Raw genomic sequence first — 15,150 nt, 5'->3', positions numbered from 1 at the left:
ATCTGGGAGGTGACCTGAATGAGGGTGGTGTTACAATCCCACCCTGATCCTCTCAACATAAAGTTACAATCACAAAATGGAGGACAACCATACAGTACTGGGAATCATGGCCTAGCCAAGTTGATACACACATTTGTTGGGGGACATAATTCAATCCATGACAGAGCCCCCTATCCAAATGCAGATATCTTCTGTTTTAGGAACATGAAGTAGAACGATATACATTCAAAGTAGCTGAAGTGTACACTTCTAAGGAAACTTTGAAAAAATAAGTTGTATCCATTCATCCTTCTAAAATAGATCACAGTGTGGGCGATAAAGTGGGAGTTTTATTTCCAAAACTACTTGAGCAAACTTACCGTTGACAATTCCTTCAATTGCCTGAATCTTAACCGTATACCATCCCTCGGTAAGCTTAGGAGAGGCACTGTTCTCCATATTTTTACATGTTTTTGTAGTTATCATTGTAACCACATTCGTAATAGGTCTTGGATTGTGTATATTTATTTTCTTCAGTGGTGACTGCCAGCGATTTTTAATAAATGGCAGTTGACATATCACGTGAATAAATTGTCCTGTAGACAAACCTGGGGTTGTCTAACATCTTTTCTTTGACCTTAGAAGGCTTAGCAGAAATCAGGAAAATAGGACTGACATTATTAGCTTAATTTATGTTTTTAAGTAAATCATTCATACACTCTGATACTAAAAAATTATTATTATCATCTCACTTGAAGCATAACTGATTATTACATATTATAGTCTGAGTCAACGCAACAAATGGAAAGCACTAATGTTTGTGAAATGTACTCTTACCCTCTCTCTGGTAACATTGGTCCATTGTTACGAGGATAATAAAATCTCAGAATTTCAGAGAAGCATGAAATCTTGAAAACGCTTAAATTGACCACTTAGAGTCCAGGACTCATGGAAGGGCTTCTTAGTATAACACACTCCCTCTTCTTCCCTGGGCCTTTTCCATAATTTGGGAAGGGACTTGTGCTTGATCATGTTGGTACCGTTGGACGTGGGAGTAGAAACCACGTCTCCTGACTTCTACTCATGTACATTTTGTATTATGCCATTCATTTCTGTACTGTGCAGAGGTCACAGTGGGGATTAATATGATGTACGACTGGTCTAAGAGTGAATATAGGTTGCTATCCTCTGTAAGTCTGATTTCTGCTTTTTATTTACATGGTTCTTCTATCTCCTGTTTTCTATTGCCAGTTACCCTCACTGTTTTTTCCTAACTCACAGGCTTACCCTTATTTAAAAAAAAAAAAAGAGTCCAAATTATCAGTGGGCTCAAGGTCACACCACGTCGTTTATGGATTCAAGTATATTAGCTCCATAATAGGCTTTCTCCTTGCCATTGGAGAGCCTTTTGTTTGGTTTAGTTTATTTTAGTTTGTCATTGCTTCAGTGTGTACAGGACCTATAGTGGCTGTAGGGTTGACCTTTAATATACTCTTTCTGCTGTCTGAAGTTGGTCAAATATTTGGCCTTAATCAGTACGTGAATAAGGATATTACTAATCCATCTCAGGCTTTGTCTTGGCATTTATTTATCCACTTCTTTCTCCCACTCTCCTCAGCTGGGTGCCTCAAGTGTGGGTTTCCTCCTCAGCCTCCCCAGCTCCTCTTCAAACTGAATTCTCATTAAAACTTTCCACAGAATGTTCTGTGTGGTTCTGGGCAAAGGAGGAAAGTGAGCACAATTGGTGGCTCCTTCCAGTCAGCACCTCAGCCAGCCGCTGCTAGCAGGAGGAAAGGATTTCCTCTTTTGTCCAGCTTAGTTTCTGGCACTGTGGTTTTAGGAAAACGGAGATCTGTTGCCCTGGATTCTGTAAGGGAATGACAGAAATGATTAATGGGCTGCTGACCTGATCTGAGGAAAGATTAGAACAAATGAATAGAAATAGGTTGTCTAATACAGGGCCTCTAAAGGGGAAGGGGACCCTGGCAGTGGGTCCAAGTCTCACTGCCTGTTCCTTGAGTGGGTCCTCCCCACTGGGCAGCTGCACAGCAGAGCCCTCTGACAGCTTCGCCCACACCGGCTACCATCTCACACTTTTAGATCTTCAAGGCTCGCAGAATAGAAGATAAAGGGGGTGTTTTTCTTGCTGGTTTTCCAAACTGTGATTTTACAAGGATCCAATAGCTGACGGGACTGTGGGAGGCCCCCTCTGTGTGGGGGGAGACATTTTCCACGGGGCATCACTGGAAACATATCCTGAGTCAATAAGGAATGATACACAGGTAAATTCTACCTTGTGGTTGCCCTGAAGCTGGTGGGGAGTGCTCCCATAAGCACATTGAACGTTGCGTTTTATTTTGAAGCTCCATGCTCTGAGGTATGTACCCCATTTACTTGGTCTGCCGTGGTGAATCTCAGAGCTAGAGAAGATACAGAGAGGCCTCTAAGCTGATGGAGTGTGAGTTTACTACGGGATGCATTTGTTCAGTCATGACGGTCAAGGTAAAACTGTTTTTGCTATTAGAAGCAAGAGAATCAAAAGAAAGTTTATTTTTAGAATAAAATATCTGTAAATAGAAAATATAATTAGGTTTACTCTTTTTCTTTTTTTTTCTTCTTCTCCATATCTTTAATAAGGGTATATGTAGCCAAGCCTTCATCTTTTTCCATTGCATTTTTTGGAAAACATTTTGCTTTCATGGGTCTTGCCTATGTTAGCTGCAGAGGGTAGGCTCCTGTGAGGCTGCCATTGGCTATAGTACTATGTCCCTGACTCCAGGAGACTCCGTTCTGTGTTGGATCTTCAGGTGACCTGGGTCAGAGGGAGAGATAGGGAGGCTGTGAAGACCAAGTTAGCATCTTCCTTGCTTCGGTCCACTATGGAAAGTGCCATATTTGTCCCTTCTGTACACACTGCTTGGTGTTTTCCTGTTATCTCCTTTGAACAGAATGTGCTCCTTGTCTTTATTCATCAGTGTGACATTTTTCCTCACGCTCAAACTGCTTGCCTTGGCATTACAAGGGCAGAGCTATTTTGTGTCAGTCTGAAGCAAGGTCTTGGGCCAATGATTTATTAAACAACCTGACTGCATTCAAAGGCCCTTTCCTTTCTGTTAGAAATTAGGATAACATGATATTCAAGGGTTCATTGTAGGGAGTGAAAAGAATCATTTTAGGTGAATCGGGTGGGGCTCTTCCTTCCCCTTCCGCCTACAGGAATAGGAAGTGACACAGAACTCCACAAGCCAAGGGCAGAACTAAAGGGTTTTTTTTTTTTTTTCTTTTCCCTCCTCTGTTTTCTCAGATAATAAAAAAGAGCCTAGTAATGTTATGTTCTTGTCCTCTTATCTCCAGATGATACATAGCAAGAACATTATTGGGTCATATTTAGGATATTCTGGCTATTAATTTGAAGACTTTATGAAGGCAGATCATACACGTGCCAAGGATTCCCATGTACGCGTTATGCATAGATCATATCGTGTGGATACAGGAGTCAAAGAAAAGTAACCTCTTAGGATCTGGATCCATGCAGTGACCAGTCAGAAATGGTTGGACAAACATGAGAGAATATATGTTGTCATACTAGGCATTCTGATTCATGGTGACCCCGTGTGTTACAGAGTAGAACTACTCCATAGAGTTTTCTTGACTGTAATCTTTACAGAAGCAGATTGCCAGGCCTTTCTTCCATGATGCTGCTTGGTGGGTTAAAACCACCAACCCTTAGGTGAGTTGAAACCCTGTTGGCATAGTGGTTAAGAGCTACAGCTGCTAACCAAAAACTCAGCAGTTTGAATCCACCAGGTGCTCTTTGGAAACTTTATAGGGCAGTTTTACTCTGTCCTATAGGGTTGCTGTGAGTTGGAATTGACTCCATGGCAATGGGTTTGGGTTTTTTTTTTTTTTTGTTCAGGCGAGTAGTCTAGTGCAAACCATTTGAGTCACCCAGGGTCTTACCAAACAAAACCAGCCCATTGCTGCTGAATTTGTTGTTATTGTAAGAAATTCAATTTGAACCCTAAATTTGAGCTTATTTTAGGGTAGTCAAACCATTCCAAATCGTGTTGTCTGAAAGGCTCAATTTTTTTGTTAGGTTGATTATGGAAACTCTGTCACTTGTGTCTTTTACATTTTTTTCTTTCCCATGCATTTCCTGGGTTGGTTACCTTTTCTAAGGTTTCCTTAATCATTTATTATAAGTTCATATGAGATGTCAAATTATTGCTGGAGGCTAAATGGAGCTAACATGTCATACCTAGAAGTAAATTCATCTGCAGAGTTTCCTAATAGTACCCAGTGCCGTCGGATTTGTAAATATACATGATACTTTGTGGACAGACACAGGCTCGTTGGCACACAAACTTTGAACTCTAGGAATCATAAAAAACAAAAACAATCCCATTATCACCCAGTTGATTCCAACTCATGGTGAGCCCACGTGTTACAGAGTAAAGAACTGAGCTCCACGGCGTTTCTTGACTGTAATCTTTATGGAAGCAGATCACCCGGTCTTTCTTCCACGGCACTGCTGGTGGGGTTCCAGTTGCCAGCTTTTTGATTAGTAGTAGAGCACAAACCATGTGTGCTACCCAGGGACGAAGGAGATCATAATGGCTCATATTTCCTGAGGGCTGTCTTGGCGTCAGAACTGTCCTAAGCATTTTAGAAATACTAATTGATTTAGTTCTTACAACTACCTCTGATACAGGTGCAGATCATTATCTCCTTTTACAGATGAGAAAAAGAAGACCTCTAGAGGTTAAGTGTCAGGGCTCATATGTTCTTTTGTTAATTTTATTGTGGTAAAATAGATATGACAACAATTTTGCCATTTCAACCGTCTTACATGTAAAATTCAGTGACACTAACTATATTCATCATGTTGTGAAACCATCGCCCCTATCTATTTCAAAAAATTTTATCATCCCTAAGAGAAACCATCCCCCTTAAGCAATAACTCCCATTTCCCCCTCATACCAGCCCTTGGTAACCACTAATAAAGTTTTGTCTCTATGCATTTGCCTATTCTAGGTATTTCACGTAAGTGGATCGTACAATGTTTCTTGTTTTGTTTCTGACTTATTTTACTCAGCGTAAGGTTTTCAAGGTTCATCCATGTTGTAGCATTTGTCGGGGTTCCATTGCTCTCTGTGGCTGAATCCTATTCCATTGTATGGATAAGTCACGTTCTGTTCATCCATCCGTTGATGGACACTTGGACTGCTGCATCTTTTGTTTATTGTGAAGAACGCTGCAGTGAATATTGGTGTACAGGAAGAGGCAGACCCAGGCAGGATTCAAACCCAGGCCATCTAGCTTTAGAGTCCACTTGCTTAACCACTTGGCTATACTGCTTCTCAGTGAGGCCTGAGATTCACTGTTTGTAGTTCTTTAGAAAGATAGTAATGGCCCTAAGGACACCCATATCTGCCATTTTAGAGAAATCTTTAGATATTGTGTATGGGCGTTAAGCCTGTTCAAAGATGCTTTGGGGGGAGAAACCCTCATATTATATGAGTATGAAAAACTCTCAAGTACAGCTACCTTATTCAAAAGCGATGGGGTCAGAAATAAGGAAGAGAGCAAGGTGGGAATATCTCTAACATGATTGGGGAACAGCCAGGCTCAGTGAGTCACGTGCATATGGTGTCCTTGGAGCCGGCTTTGTGGTTTAGAAAACTCCAGTGCCTGATTCTAAGCTGAACCCCAGAGTGGAATTTGAGTTATTCTTCCCCACTTTGTAAACCCTGATTGGCTGAACCCAGACTGGAATTTGAGTTATTCTTCCCCACTTTAGAAACCCTGGTTGTGTAGTGGTTAAGTGCTACAGCTGCTACCCAAGAGGTCGGCAGTTCAAATCCACCAGGCACTCCTTGGAAACTCTGTGGGGCAGTTCTACTCTGTCCTATAGGGTTGCTATGAGTTGGAATCGACTCAACAGCACTGGGTTGGTTTTATGGATTTCCCCACTTTGGGGGGAAACTCTTAAATGTTATAGAAGGGTTTTCAATGGGAGAAGAAAATGAAGACTGGAAATAACTAAATGAAGGGGCCGTGGAAAGAATATACTGTTTTCACATTTTAGGACCTCCAAGTAGTTCAGTTATAAGGGACAGGGGAAGAGGAGAGTCACTATCTACACTAACGCATTCCTTCAAAATGTCTTAAACAATATTTATCAGAGAAGTAGCCTGTATTTCCAGTGGGGGACTGTATTCCTTACTCCCAGTGTCTGTTTCAGTGCAAATACATTATTTCATGATAATGAAGATTAATTTGTTCTCAAAAGGTAACAGTTTTGTATTGTGATGTTTGTATTATAGAACCAATTTTTCTTTTGTATTGAGTACTTATATTTTCTTGTTGTTAGCTGCCATCAGCTCTGCCTCTGACTCGTGTTTACCCCATGTACAAAGATGGAATTGGACTGTAGTGATCCATAGGGTTTTCATGGGCTGATTTTCAAGAAGTAGATCACCAGGCCTTACTTCCTGGTCTCTCTTAGTCTGGCATCTCTGCTGAAACCTGTTCAGCGTCAATAACATGCAAGCATCTACTGACAGAGGGTGGTGGCTACACATGAGGTGCCTTGGCTGGGAAATTGAACCTGGATCTCCCTCACGGAAGGCGAGGATTCTACCACTGGACCACACCTCCCCCCAACTTACATTTTACCAAACCCCAGTATTGTTTGTAAAAAGACTTAAAGCTGAATGATAACATGAATGCATTAATTTTTAAAGACAAAACGGTACTTATTTGCCAGGTGGGATCATCAGAAGGTTATTTTAAATATCAATGCTCCCCTCACTTTCTTAAAATAGGATTGCATTTGTCTAGTTTTGTTTTTCCACCAGTCTTTCAGGCACACACCTATCACAGCAAGGAAAGCAAGCCTGTGGGGGCAGTGATGGATTTCTTATTTTATTAAATTTTTACTTGGATGTTTTCTGTTAAAAAGCAATCTAAATCTACCATATATCAATGGGTATCTTCATAAAGCTATGATTTTTACATCTGTGACTTTTTTCTGAATTTTTTGAGTGTCAGAAAATGAAGAATTTGTTCCTCAGAGTTGACAGGGCTTGCAATATCAGCCATAATTTAAGGCATCAATCAACCCCACCCCAACCCCACATAAGGTTAAAAAATACCCCTCTCCATTTTCTTCATGATACCACATATTGCATCTATCGGATTCTTAGATTTTAGAGACCCAGCATATTGAGAAATGTGAAATTATTTTACATTAAATTTAATAGCAACATCAGCAGCAACAGAACCAACCCTTCCAGCACACACACACACACACACGCACACACACACACACACGCACACACACACACACGAGCAGAGGGCATTTGGGAAATGAAAAGACGCCAGGTTGAACATTTCCTGAGAGCAATTTAGTAAAAACTCAGTGCAAATACTTGAGGGTGACGTCTGTATCTCTTCTGCAGCCCAAAGAACAGTCAGGTTACCTTTGCTCTGTCGGTACAGATGGCAGATGCGATAGAGATTTCGTTTCGAGAGAGGATTCTTAAAATAGCCCTGGTCAAATGTCCTTTTGAAACTTGAGATATAATGTGCTAACTGTTTCTAAAACATTTACTTTTTCTTGAATTCTATCAGCACTTGACTCACAATAAGGTGTGGCTGCATTCGATCAGTCACAATCGGACGTGTAAAGCAGACCTCCCTGCCTGTTGGGTGGGTGTTCGTGGTATTGGAGTGCAAAGTTTCACAGCATTTCTGTAAAGCTGAAAACAAATACCAGTTGCTATAACCATTATGTATGTAGAAGAGGATTTTTTTAAACATCTAAAATATATGTGTGTGTACACACACCGACATACCACACACACATACACACATGCAAAATTATAAGCGTATAATATAAAATCCTTAAAAAGTTGGTCCTATTATTATTTGATTTATTTACAAATGTTTTATTTAGTCCTCCATCAAAAAGGAAGATTTGAAAGAAATTTAGACTACATGATAGGCTTCCGAAAATATTTAAATTTTTTTTCCAGTATTTTTTTTTCATAAGAACAATTCATCATCGCACATTGTGATTATAATTTTTACAACATAATTGCACCTTCTATTGACAACTTCTCAGGCATTAACTAATTATGCCATTTAATACAATTATGGTAATTGCATTAAGAAGATTAGCTGTTGAAGATTTAAAAGGACACTGCTAACTATTTTAGCATATTTTCATGTTTATATTTTTAACTCTCTAATTGAGTTGCATTTGCAGACAGAATTCCAGATACAGGGAAGTCACTTGGTATTTTGGAGTATCTCCGTTTTGATTAGTAAGCATTTGATCTTTATTTTTTTAATCCTGGAACAGCATATGATGCCTGTCTTTATATAGCCCTGATAGGTAATAAGGGAACGGTTGCCCTTTTTTCTTATAGATCCAGCCCCTGTGTCCAAACACTCCATCGCTACTCACTGCATCCCCAGAGCGTGCTGAGCTACCTTGGAAATATTTAAAAAATAAGAAATGAGCTACAAAGATGAGTGGGAATTATTAATGTTATCTGATGTCACTGTCCAAACTCAGAGGAAGGTCTCATTAAAACACACGCACAAATACACACTCACACAGGCACACGTGCACACACACATACATGGAAATACAAATACGGTTTCATTGTAAAGGGTGTGTTGTATGAGAGCTTGTTGAGTCTCTGCCCAAGGACAGGTGAAAATTCAAATCTTTGTATTTGCTGTGGTTAGTGTTCGAGAGTCGACCATTCCCAAGGCTGATTAACGTGCACAGAGCTGCCAAATGCCAAAGCGTATGTCTCTGTCTTGAACGTTATGACAGTACTCTGCATGCTTGACCTAGTAAACTCAGTTCTTCACAGCACCAAAGGAGTATTTTTACTCTGCTGACCTAATACTTCAGGTTAAGGCCGTATGTTAAAGCATCATTCAGTGTAGGACAGCTATATGATTGAAGGATTGTTTAAGTATATTTTGAGCTGCAGAATGGCAAAGGCCCTGTCTTTTCTATTTGTGTATATTCTACTGAGGAGCCCTGGTAGCATAGTGGTTAAGCACTCAGCTGCTAACTGAAGGAAAGGTCAGTGGTTCAAACACAACAGCAGCTCCTCTGGGGAAAAGACCCGGTAATCTGCTCCTATAAAGATTACAACCCAGGAAACCCAATGGGTCAGTTCTACGCTGTCGTATAGGGTCACCATGAATTGAAACCGATGAGATGGTACCCAACGACAATACTGCTTAGGATAGTGGTGGGTACATAGCAGGCATCTAAACAGTGCTTCTTGGGAGAGTGCGGGAACGAGTGCAAACCATCTGTTACCTGATGTTGTTTTTCTTTTATTCCAACTTCTCTGATTCTAACAGCCTGCAGCCCCATCAGTGGCTAAAATCCACAGATAACCTCTCAAATTCTTCATAAGCTTGTCTGATATGCATTTTCCTGGCCCCTTTCTGACCCTAGTCATCCAGGAGTGGTGCTAATTAGCAGCAAAGTGGCCAAAAGGCAGCGAGCAGTGGGAGGCCTGGAAGAAGGAAGAAGGGAACTGGCCAGTCCCTAACCTGGATCTATAGCCCCTGAATCTGGGGATATTTTAGTTTTGATTCATCCAGACCTAAGTGCTTATTTCCCCCACCGTCTGTGTCTATATGTGACACCTGGATGTACAAACATTTTGTGTGATACAAAAAGAGACAAGACTATTTAGAAATAAAAGAGATAGAGCAAGCCTTGGTGTGTGTGAAAACAGAACTGACTTCCTGCTTAGGTTTTGACCTGTTGAAGAACTGTGCTCAGCACCTGTTATTTCTGGCTAATTCAATATTGCCTTTTTTTTTTTGTGGTCCAAGCTTTGTCATTTGTTTCTAAGCTTCATTTTTATTAGTCTCTCTGGCTGATCTTTCGGGGCTCCCCATCAGGTGGCGTGTGTTCTCCATTGTCTGGCCGGACTTGGCAAGCGCAGGCCCTTTTATAGCTGTGTGATGTGGGCGTGCTTGCTGGGGTAGGCTGTAATTAGACCCACCACAGGTGACAGTTACAAGAGAGCCTGGTAATCATTTTAGCTGCCTGATCTGATGTTTATGGACAGAAACGTTCTTTGTGGTCTGGTTAGGGTTTACTACAGTGTATTGTACTTTTGCCATTTGATTTATGATTTAGGAAGGTGTTTTTTATTTATTTGCTATACCTTTCTCCTTATCTTGGGGTTGTGTCATTGCTTTTGTAAATAACAGATCTAATTTGTTTTTTTTTTTTTTAGTACTTTATTCAATTAAAAAAATAACCTGTTAATAATCAAATTTAACAAAAATTCAGCTGTTTGTTTTTTAGTAGAATAATGGGCCAAGATTTTCTTTGGCGTCATATTCCAGATCTGAATTTTATTAAAAAAGATAATGAAGACATTTGAATCAAAATGAAGTTCAATATGTAATTATCTAAGCCATGTACTTGTGCAGTGTTCACAGACTGTTTTAATCTCCTTGGGATTCTCTCGTAACCCGGATCCATATTTTTATGACCTTTTAAAATGACTTTTTCTATTTCTTCCCAAGTGCCTTAAAGTTTTTGTTTCAAGTCATTATCAACGATGCTTCATTTTGACAGGGGGGAAAACACACACACACACATACGTTTCTTGGCTCAGTTGATGCGAAAACAACGTCCCCCACAGCTTGTATTTAAACCTGGAAAAGGATGAAGCCATAGAGTGTTCGATATGAAAGGGCTTCCATATAAATCCATAGGGAAGAAATTGAGACTTCAGTAAAGGGATTGACTCAAGTCCTCATGGCTTGTTAGAACAGAGGAAATGCATGATTTTATGGCCACCAATGTTGCAATTATGGCTTTAGTTCATGAGTGTAAACTGCAGCTACACAGCATCTACTGATTCTATTTATTTATTTTTTTTAAAGGACATTTTTTCCTTAAGTCTTACATTTGGGAAATATGTATCAGTCTGTGGAGTTGCTGCTCAGAGGGATGATATTCCCTGGAAGGAACGTGAATCTGTAGGGTTACCTCCTGCACGTTTGGTTGAGCCTTCTCTTAATTTTCCTCATCAGTCCTTTGTGATGATAGTGATGATGATGAAGATGACGATGACCATGATGGTGACCTGTTTTTGTTGCCGTTGTTTGTTTTGGGGATTGGAGGTGTTTAAGTTTTGACTTGTTATAAAGCTTTTTCTTACTTTGTTGAACTGCAGTAACACTTTTGGTGAAGTGTTTGTTCTGTTCTATTTAGGTTCCGTTTAAAGAGCAATGGACTACTGTGTGTGTATTTACTGGCAGCAACATTTCCTCTGCTCTGGTATAAGCCAGGAGCATGCAGTTATAAGCTTTATGTGATGTTGTTGTCAGGTGCCATTGTGTCGGCTCCGACTCATAGCTTCCCTGTGTACAAGAGAATGGGACCTTGCCCGAACCTGTGCCATCTTCACAACCCCATGTTACCTATGAGCCCATTGTTACAGCCACTGGGTCAGTCCTTCTCATTAAGGGCTTTCCTCTTTTTCCCTGATGCTTTTCTTTTTAAGCATGATGTCCTTCTCCAGGGACTGGTTCCTCCTGATAAAAAAAAAAAAAAAACTTTTTTTTTTTTTTTCCTGATAGCACGTCTAAAATAAGTGAGACAAAGTTTCCGCATCCTGGCTTCTAAGGAGCATTCTTGCACTACTTCTTCGAAGACAGTTTGCTTCATTCTTCTGCCAGTCCATGGTATATTCAATATTCTTTGCCAAAACCATAATTCAAAGGCATCAATTCTTCCGTCTTTTTGATTCATCGTCCAGCTTTTGGATGCATACAAAGTGATTGAAAATACCATGGCTTGGGTCAGGCACACCTTAGTCCTCAAAGTGATGTCTTTGCTTTTCAACACTTAAAGAGGTCTTTTGCAGCAGATTTGCCCAGTCAATATATTCTTTGATTTCTTGACTGCTGCTTCCATGGGCGTTGATTGTGGATCCAAATAAAATGAAATCCTTGACAACTTTAATCTTTTCTCCTTTTTTCACGATATTGCTTATTGGTCCAGTTGTGAGGATTTCTGTTTTCTTTATGTTGAGGTGTAATTCATACTGAAAGCTGTAGTCTTTGATCTTCATTAGTAAGTGCTTCAAGTCGTCTTCATTTACAGCAAGCAAGGTTGTGTCATTTGCATAACACAGGTTGTTAATGACTCTTCCTCCAATTCTGATGCCCTGTTTTTTTCATATAGTCTAGCTTCTCAAATTATTTGGTCGGCATACAGATTGAATAAGTATGGTGAAAGAATACAACCCTGACCCACAGCTTTCCTAATTTTAAACCACGCAGTATCCCTTTGTTCTGTTCAAATGACCACCTCTTGGTCTACATACAGGTTCTGCATGAGCACAGCTACCCAAAACCAAACCTGTTGCCATTGAGTCGATTCCAACTCATAGAGTAGAACTGCCCCGTGGGGTTTCCAAGAAGTGCCTGATGGATTCAAACTGCTGACCTTTTGTTAGCAGATATAGCTCTTAACCAGAATGCCGTCAGGGTTTTCGAGCACAATTAAGTGTTCGGGAAGTCCCATCCTTGGTAATGTTATCCATAATTTTTTATTATCCACAAAGTCGAATACCTTTGGGTAGTCAGTAAAACACAGGTAAACATCTTTCTGGTATTCTCTGCTTTCAGCCACAATCTATCTGACATCAGCAATGATATCCCTTGTTCCATATCCTCTTCTGAATCTGGCTTGAATTTTTGGCAGTTCCCTGTTGATTACTGCTGCAACCATTTTTGAATTATCTTCAGCAAAATTTTGGGTGTGATATTAAAGATATTGTTTGATAATTCTTCATTCTCTTGCATCACCTTTCTTTGGAATGGGCACAAATATGGATTTCTTCCAGTTGGTTGGCCAGGTAGCTGTTTTGCCAATTTCTTGGCATAGATGAGCGAGCACCTCCAGTGTTGCATCCTTATTGTGAAGTGTCCAATAGCAAAAGCTCTTTTCCTTGGAAACCCTTGGAGACCCCACAGTTTTTGTATATATCCTTCTATATGTGAATTTTCCCCATAATTATACTGTGCAAAATATAAAAATGAATGTGTGAATAGGTGTTAAAAAATTACCTGGCTGGTGTTGTCAACTATGCCTTTTTGGCAAATGTAACTTTGCGTTAACAAAAAAAAAATTTTTTTTTTGTTAATGCATTGATGGTTTTTAGATATTTAATAATGTACACGTTTTCAAAAGAAAATAATTGGTTTTCTGGAAATTAAAAAAAAAAAAAAAAGAGGAGAAGAAAGGAAAAGGAGCTGGGAAAATAGCCAATAGCCCAACCATAGCTTAAACTTACTTAAAGATTGTCCTGCAGGTGGCGATAGAAACTCATAAATGACAAAAATCCCAAGGTAAATTTCTCTGGGCTGCTTCTTGGGGGTTTTAATTTCAGTAATTTATTTTTAATTTGATACAATCATCTACAAGCAGAAATCATTACGTTAGTAAAAAAAAAAAAAATTCACATTTTCCTGTTGTGTAATCTCCTGCTCTGTATCGGTAATCATTTTCTCACCTATTCTGTGGCCTGTTTGTCTTTATGGAGAAGGAATATGACCCAGATTTTCCCCAAATCAGTGCAGATTTCTTATGGCAAATAACCATTTTAGGCTTGTTTTTTTTTTTTCTTTTCTTTTTACTTTTTTTAACCCACAGACAAAATACAACGTGTATGCCAGTGGTTAATTTTAATGTCTATGAAGTCTTTTGCTATTGGATATGAGGTTACTTTGGCACTCTGTGTGCGTGTGCGTGTACGTGTGCATGCGTGTGTGTGTGTGCATGTGTGTGCGTGCGTGCATGTGTGTGTTTAAAATCCAGTGGCTTCCAAAGAGCATTTCTCCCGTGACTAGTTGTTTAGGGTTAGCTGTAATCTTAGCTACATCATAAACTCCTTGAAAGCTATTTTACCCAGGGATAAAAACACAGCATAAACAATTTTTTTAAAAAACATGTGAAAATGCGTAGTTCATAAGATTATATTTTTTCAAGTTTTTAGCTATTTAATTTTAGACGTTAAGCATCCTCAACCCGAAGTTCAAAAAAAAAAAGAAATAAAGCATCTAATAAATAGCAGTCTTCTTTCCTGCTAGTTAAGGTTCAAAAGTTCTAAATTGCTTCTTGTGAATCTCAGTGTTCATTTACTTTTTTTGTTTTTTTTTAAGTTTGGGCTTGAAAATGCTAACTCTAAAGTGATTTGCTTTAGCATAAAGCTAATTTTTAGCGCTACTATATTCTTGTAGCCTCATCTTAAAAAAAAAACAAAAACAAAACCTTTGCAGCGCACATTTTCAAGGGAGAACTGGGCTGATTCTAAGAACATGTAATTATTTTTGGTTTAAATGCTTTAGGCTTTAGATGCCGAGTGTCATCCACAGACAAGTGCAATGATCTCGAGCAAATTACATGAATTTCTGTCTTTCTTTCTCTTCTGAACATTTCATTGTCTTGTGGTGAAGTTCAAAACCAATAAGGTCTTATATACCATACCCTCTGATCCAGAATTCCTTATAATAGAAGTGGTGGGGGAAAAAAAAAAAGAAAGAAAAGAAGCCTTCTCACCTTCTTATATTCCATTTCAATTGCTATTCCAATTACTCATTGGAGAGAAGAGTGGAAAGCAAGTCAGACCCTCTGAAAACCTATTTTGCCGCCTTCATATAAAGAATATTCAGTTCTGTGCTCTGTTAGCAGCTGACCAAAATCTAATCCATTAAAAAATATATCGTGGTAAGCAGTTCTTGAAAATGTTTATAATAAATGGTAAAAGCCAAGCTTCCACCATGAGATTAGCAGGTTGGACAGGATGTATTCATCAGGAAATAGGTTATTGCCCGACCAGTGTATCCTGCCTTGTAACCTTCGGGGTAGATGAAGATTTAAAAGCTTGCAGTGCAAGGATTTTATTTGATTTCCCTCCTTTGCTTTCTTTTGTATATTACAGTGTTGTTTATCACACATGGCGTTTTTCTCAATGAATCTATTATGAAGTTGATTTTATAGACAAAAAAAAAAAAATCACATGTATTGGGGGATTGTCTCTCCACTCTGACCCTGTAATCGTCAAATGACCTAAGAATATCCATGTAGCTAATTCACTT

General features: G+C 39.3%; 1 protein-coding gene across 11 annotated transcripts in view; it reads left to right on the top strand.

Annotated features, from left to right (window-relative positions):
* MCTP2 (multiple C2 and transmembrane domain containing 2) overlaps positions 1-15,150 on the top strand; it is a 312,542-nt gene that overhangs the window by 195,132 nt on the left and 102,260 nt on the right. The gene's annotated exons all lie outside the window — the stretch shown is intronic.

Source organism: Loxodonta africana, chromosome 13 (genome assembly GCF_030014295.1).
Source record: "Loxodonta africana isolate mLoxAfr1 chromosome 13, mLoxAfr1.hap2, whole genome shotgun sequence".
Lineage (NCBI taxonomy): Eukaryota > Metazoa > Chordata > Mammalia > Proboscidea > Elephantidae > Loxodonta > Loxodonta africana.
This window is presented reverse-complemented; position numbering and strand designations above follow the sequence as displayed.